Below are 6,796 nucleotides of genomic sequence, written 5' to 3' on the forward strand. Positions count from 1 at the left end.
AGAGCTCCTTCTAACGTGGTTAGAAGTCGAAGCATGCCACCGTCCACGCAGCTCTCGCCACCACCCACGCCAGCAGAAGCTTTGGCACGCGCGCAGCTGCTCCTCGACTTCCCTCCTGCTGCGGAGAATCTTGACGAGTGGAGTGCCACCATCCGGAGCCTCGTCGCCGTCGCCAACAAAGATGACCCGCGACCGGCGGAGCCCTCGGGATGGCGCTCCACAAAGCCACCACATGCCAGCGGCGGAAGAACCGGGGGTGTTGCGGTCACAGTGCACTCTCCTCCTCCGCGCCAACCACCGCGGGTGTCAGCCCATCGTGACGACGCTTGTGATAACATCTCCATAGCGTCGTCCGACCCGCGGACCCACCGCGACCAGCGCCAAGTTCTTCGAGAGCGAGCCCATGAAGACACTCGAACCACCATCGAGCGCCGGCGCGATACACGCCACCAGTCGGACAAGTGGGCAGGGCCTGCTGCGGACCACCCGGCTCCGGGAGGCTCCGGCGGCCTACCTTACGAGGTGGGTTGCCCAGCCTTTACCCATGAGTTGCGGCAGTTCCAGTGGCCGTCCCACCGCACGTTCAAGCCCGATGTCGGCGAGAAGTACAACGGCAAGACCCGTCCGTCGGAGTTCCTCAGCATCTACACCATTGTGATGCAAGCCACTGGGGCTCGTGACGACAAGGTGCTTGCCAATTACTTCCCATTGGCCCTGAAACCCAATGTCATGTCTTGGTTGATGCACTTTCCGGCAGACTCCATTTCTTCTTGGTCAGATATGTGCCATGAGTTCGTTGGTGCCTTCACTGGAGGCCACCAAGCTCATGGCCAGGCGAGTGATTTGCATATCATTCCCCGGAAGGAAGGAGAAAACCTGCGCAAGTACATACAGAAGTTCAGCCGGGTGCAGTACAACATCCCCGACGTTCACCCAGCCGCCGTGATTAGCGTGTTCCATCAAAACGTGCGCAATCGCAAGATGCGTGAGGAGCTGGCAATGAACAAGGTTAAGGACGTGGCCGAACTTTCTGTTCTGGCTGATAGATGCGCCCGGGCTGAAGAGGGAAGGAAGTACCCCCGGCGAGGACACCGGCACGGAAACCGACTCTACTGATGAAGACACTGCCGCCCCGATGAAGAAGGGCTGGCGTCGCAACAGGAAACGCAAGGGCAAGACTGTGCTTGCCATCGAGGGATCTGACGATACCGGCGCTGCAAAGAAGGCCAAGGCAGACGACTGCTACCTCTTGAGCACTGCGTTGGTTTTCCCTTGAAGAGGAAAGGGTGATGCAGCAAAGTAGCGTAAGTATTTCCCTCAGTTTTTGAGAACCAAGGTATCAATCCAGTAGGAGGCTACGCGAGAGTCCCTCGTACCTACACAAAACAAATAAATCCTCGCAGCCAACGCGATAAGTGGTTGTCAATCCCTACACGGTCACTTGCGAGAGTGAGATCTGATAGATATGATAGGATAATATTTTTGGTATTTTTATGATAAAGATGCAAAGTAAAATAAAAGCAAAGTAAAAAGCAACTGAAATAACTAAGTGTTGGAAGATTAATATGATGAAGATAGACCCGGGGCCCATAGGTTTCACTAGTGGCTTCTCTCGAGAGCATAAGTATTCTATGGTGGGTGAACAAATTACTGTTGAGCAATTGACAGAATTGAGCATAGTTATGAGAATATCTAGGTATGATCATGTATATAGGCATCACGTCCGAGACAAGTAGACCGACTCCTGCCTGCATCTACTACTATTACTCCACACATCGACCGCTATCCAGCATGCATCTAGAGTATTAAGTTCATAAGAACATAGTAACGCCTTAAGCAAGATGACATGATGTAGAGGGATAAATTCATGCAATATGATAAAAAAAACCATCTTGTTATCCTCGATGGCAACAATACTATACGTGCCTTGCTGCCCCTACTGTCACTGGGAAAGGACACCGCAAGATTGAACCCAAAGCTAAGCACTTCTCCCATTGCAAGAAAGATCAATCTAGTAGGCCAAACCAAAGTGATAATTCGAAGAGACTTGCAAAGATAACCAATCATACATAAAATAATTCAGAGAAGATTCAAATATTGTTCATAGATAAACTTGATCATAAACCCACAATTCATCGGTCTCAACAAACACACCGCAAAAAGAAGATTACATCGAATAGATCTCCATGAGAGAGGGGGAGAACATTGTATTGAGATCCAAAAAGAGAGAGAAAGCCATCTAGCTAATAACTATGGACCCGAAGGTCTGAGGTAAACTACTCACACTTCATCGGAGAGGCTATGTAGAAGCCCTCCGTGATGGATGCCCCCTCCGGCGAAGCTCCAGAACAGGCCCCAAGATGGGATCTCGTGGGTACAGAAGGTTGCGGCGGTGGAATTAGGTTTTTGGCTCCGTATCTGATCGTTTGGGGGTACGTAGGTATATATAGGAGGAAGAAGTACGTCGGTGGAGCAACAGGGGGCCCACGAGGGTGGAGGACGCGCCCCCCTACCTCGTGGATTCCCTGTTGGTTGCTTGACGTAGGGTCCAAGTCTCCTGGATCATGTTCGTTCCGAAAATCATGTTCCCGAAGGTTTCATTCCGTTTGGACTCCGTTTGATATTCTTTTTCTGCGAAACTCTGAAATAGGCAAAAAACAACAATTCTGGGCTAGGCCTCCAGTTAATAGGTTAGTCCCAAAAATAATATAAAAGTGAATAATAAATCCCAATAATGTCCAAAACAGAAGATAATATAGCATGGAGCAATCAAAAATTATAGATACGTTGGAGACGGATCAAGCATCCCCAAGCTTAATTCCTGCTCGTCCTCGAGTAGGTAAATGATAAAAACAGAATTTTTGATGCGGAGTGCTACTTGGCATAATTTCAATGTAATTCTTCTTAATTGTGGCATGAATATTCAGATCCGAATGATTCAAGATAAAAGTTCATATTGACATAAAAATAATAATACTTCAAGCATACTAACTAAGCAATTATGTCCTCTCAAAATAACATGGCCAAAGAAAGTTCATCCCTACAAAATCATATAGTTTAGTCATGCTCCATCTTCGTCACACAAAAATGCTCTCATCATGCACAACCCCGATGAGAAGCCAAGCAATTGTTTCATACTTTAGTAATCTCAAACTTATAAACTCTCACGCAATACATGAGCGCGAGCCATGGACATAGCACTATGGGTGGAATAGAATATGATGATGGGGGTTATGTGGAGAAGACAAAAAAGGAGAAATCTCACATCAACGAGGGTAATCAATGAGTTATGGAGATGCCCATCGATTGATGTTAATGCCAGGAGTAGGGATTGCCATGCAACGGATGCACTAGAGCTATAAATATATGAAAGCTCAACAAAAGAAACTAAGTGGGTGTGCATCCAACTTGCTTGCTCACGAAGACCTAGGGTACTTGAGGAGGCCCACTGTTGGAATATACAAGCCAAGTTCTATAATGAAAAATTCCCACTAGTATGTGAAAGTGACAAAACAAGAGACTCTCTATCATGAAGATTATGGTGCTACTTTGAAGCACAAGTGTGGAAAAGGATAGAAACATTGTCCCTTCTCTCTTATTCTCTCATTTTTCTTGGGCCTTCTCTTTTTTTATGGCCTTCCTCTCACTTTTTTTTATTCCTCACTTGGGACAATGCTCTAGAAAATGATGATCATCACACTTCTATTTATTTACAACTCGAAACTAGAACAAAGTATGACTCTATATGAATGCCTCCGGCGGTGTCCCGGGATATGCAATGAACCAAGAGTGACATGTATGAAAGAATTATGAAAGGTGGCTTTGCCACAAATACTATGTCAACTATATGATCATGCGAAGCAATATGACAATGATGAACGTGTCATGATAAACTGGATGGTGGAAAGTTGCATGGCAATATATCTCGGAATGGCTATGGAGATGCCATAATAGGTAGGTATGGTGGCTGTTTTGAGGAAGATATAAGGAGGTTTATGTGTGAAAGAGCGTATCATATCACGGGGTTTGGATGCACCGGCGAAGTTTGCACCAACTCTCAATGTGAGAAAGGGCAATGCACGGTACCAAAGAGGCTAGCAATGGTGGAAAGGTGAGAGTGCGTATAATCCATGGACTCAACATTAGTCATAAAGAACTCACATACTTATTGCAAAAATCTACAATTCATCAAAAACCAAGCACTACGTGCATGCTCCTAGGGGGATAGATTGGTAGGAAAAGACCATCGCTTGTCCCCGACCGCCACTCATAAGGAAGACAATCAAAGAACACCTCATGTTTCAAATTTGTTACATAACGTTTACCATACGTGCATGCTACGGGACTTGCAAACTTCAACACAAGTACTTCTCAAATTCACAACTACTCAACTAGCACGACTTTGATATTATTACCTCCATATCTCAAAACAATCATCAAGCATCAAACTTCTCTTAGTATTCAAAACACTCATAAGAAAGTTTTTACTAATCTTGAATACCTAGCATATTAGGATTTAAGAAAATTACCATGCTATTTAAGACTCTCAAAATAATATAAGTGAAGCATGAGGGATCAATAGTTTCTACAAAACAAATCCACCACCGTGCTCTAAAAAAATATAAGTGAAGTACTAGAGCAAAAACTATATAACTCAAAAGATATAAGTGAAGCACATAGAGTATTCTAATAATTTCCGAATCATGTGTGTCTCTCTCAAAAGGTGTTTACAGCAAGGATGATTGTGGTGAACTAAAAAGCAAAGACTCAAATCATACAAGACGCTCCAAGCAAAACACATATCATGTGGTGAATAAAAATATAGCTCCAAGTAAAGTTACCGATGGAAGTAGACGAAAGAGGGGATGCCTTCCGGGGCATCCCCAAGCTTTGGCTTTTTGGTGTCCTTAGATTATCTTGGGGGTTCCATGGGCATCCCCAAGCTTAGGCTCTTGCCACTCCTTGTTCCATAATCCATCAAATCTTTTACCCAAAACTTGAAAACTTCACAACACAAAACTTAGCAGAAAATCTCGTGAGCTCCGTTAGCGAAAGAAAACAAAAGACCACTTCAAGGTACTATAATGAACCCATTCTTTATTTATATTGGTGTTAAACCTACTGTATTCCAACTTCTCTATGGTTTATAAACTATTTTACTAGCCATAGATTCATCAAAATAAGCAAACAACACACGAAAAACAGAATCTGTCAAAAACAGAACAGTCTGTAGTAATCTGTAACTAACGCAAACTTCTGGAACTCCAAAAAATCAGCCAAAATAGGACGACCTAGGCAATTTGTTTATTGATCAGAAGAAATTGGAATCAAGATTTTATCACGTTCTGGTGATTTTTAACAATTGTTTTCGTGAACAGAAAGTTTCTGGAAATTTCTGCAAAATCAAATAACTATCATCCAAGAAGATCTTATAGGTTTAACTTGGCACAAACACTAATTAAAACATAAAAACACATCTAACCAGAGGCTAGATCAAACATTTATTCCTAAACAGAAGCAAAAGGCAAAAAAACTAAAAATAAAATTGGGTTGCCTCCCAAGAAGCGCTATCGTTTAACGCCCCTAGCTAGGCATAATAGCAAGGATAGATCTAGGTATTGCCATCTTTAGTTGGCAATCCATAAGTGGCTCTCATAATAGATTCATATGGTAGTTTTATTTTCTTCCTAGGGAAGTGTTCCATGCCTTTATTTAATGGAAATTGGAATCTAATATTCCCTTCCTTCATATCAATAATTGCACCAATCGTTCTAAGGAAAGGTCTACCAAGAATAATAGGACATGAAGGATTGCAATCTATATCAAGAGCAATAAAATCTACGGGCATATAGTTCCTATTTGCAACAATAAGAACATCATTAATTCTTCCCATAGGTTTCTTAATAGTGGAATCCGCAAGGTGCAAGTTTAAAGAGCAATCATCAAAATCATGGAAACCTAGCAAATCACACAATGTTTTTGGAATCGTGGAAACACTAGCACCCAACTTACACAAAGCATAGCATTCATGATCTTTAATATTAATTTTAATAGTAGGTTCCCACTCATCATAAATTTTTCTAGGGATAGAAACTTCCAACTCAAGTTTTTCTTCATAAGATTGCATCAAAGCATCAACGATATGTTTGGTAAAAGTTTTATTTTGACTATAAGCATGAGGAGAATTTAGCACGGATTGCAACAAGGAAATAAAATCTATCAAAGAGCAATTATCATAATTAAATTCCTTGAAATCCAAAATAGTGGTTTTATTAATATCTAGGGTTTTGTTCTCTTCAATTCCACTTTTATCAAGTTTAGCATCAAGATCTAAAAACTCCGAATTTTTGGAACGCCTTCTAGGTAAAGGTGGATCATATTCAGTCCCATCATTATCAAGATTCATATTGCAAAACAAAGATTAAATAGGGGACACATCAATAACTTTTAGATCTTTATTTTCATAGAAATTTGAAGAACACACTTTTATAAAGCAATCTTTCTTAGCATGCATCCTAGCGGTTCTTTCTTTGCACTCATCAATGGAAATTCTCATGGCTTTGAGAGACTCATTGATATCATGCTTAGGAGGAATAGATCTAAGTTTTAAAGAATCAACATCAAGAGAAATTCTATCAATGTTCCTAGCCAATTCATCAACTTTAAGCAATTTTTCTTCAAGCAAAGCATTAAAATTCTTTTGCGAATTCATAAATTCCTTAACACTAGTCTCAAATTCAGAGGGCATCTTATTAAAATTTCCATAAGAGTTGTTGTAGGAATTACCATAATTATT

Source organism: Aegilops tauschii, chromosome 3 (genome assembly GCF_002575655.3).
Source record: "Aegilops tauschii subsp. strangulata cultivar AL8/78 chromosome 3, Aet v6.0, whole genome shotgun sequence".
Classification (NCBI taxonomy): Eukaryota; Viridiplantae; Streptophyta; class Magnoliopsida; order Poales; family Poaceae; genus Aegilops; species Aegilops tauschii.